Here is a 417-nt window from a genome sequence, read left to right as displayed (position 1 = left end):
GGCCAGCCGGGCACATTGCCTTCCGACCACATCACACGGGTCCCCCCGTCTGCACCCGCCGGGTCCCCGCGGCACCTGCTGCGCGGTCCTCGCCGCTCCCCCAACCTCCGAAAACTCCACTCCCCTCCCCATCTCCTCCACCCCCCCCACCCCCGGCGCCCCTTTCCGCGGAACGTGCGGAGGCGGGAGAAGAGCGCGGCAAGAAGGGGGTGGGGACCAAGAGAGACGGTCCCAGCCTTCTCCGCCCGCCACCCCCGCCCCAACTCGGCAGCCGTCACGTGGTGCCTATGAATGATTATATTTTACATTTACACACATTCCACATTGTTGAACACCCCTGTTGTTTACAGACATTTGTGTGTTGTTTCCTTCAATGTAAAGTATCAATATCTCCAATCACTTGTTTTCCTCCTTCCA

The sequence above is a fragment of the Carlito syrichta genome, unplaced genomic scaffold (assembly GCF_000164805.1).
Source record: "Carlito syrichta isolate Samal-C Ts95f unplaced genomic scaffold, Tarsius_syrichta-2.0.1 Scaffold288729, whole genome shotgun sequence".
Taxonomy (NCBI): domain Eukaryota; kingdom Metazoa; phylum Chordata; class Mammalia; order Primates; family Tarsiidae; genus Carlito; species Carlito syrichta.
Note: the sequence above shows the minus strand (reverse complement) of the source record.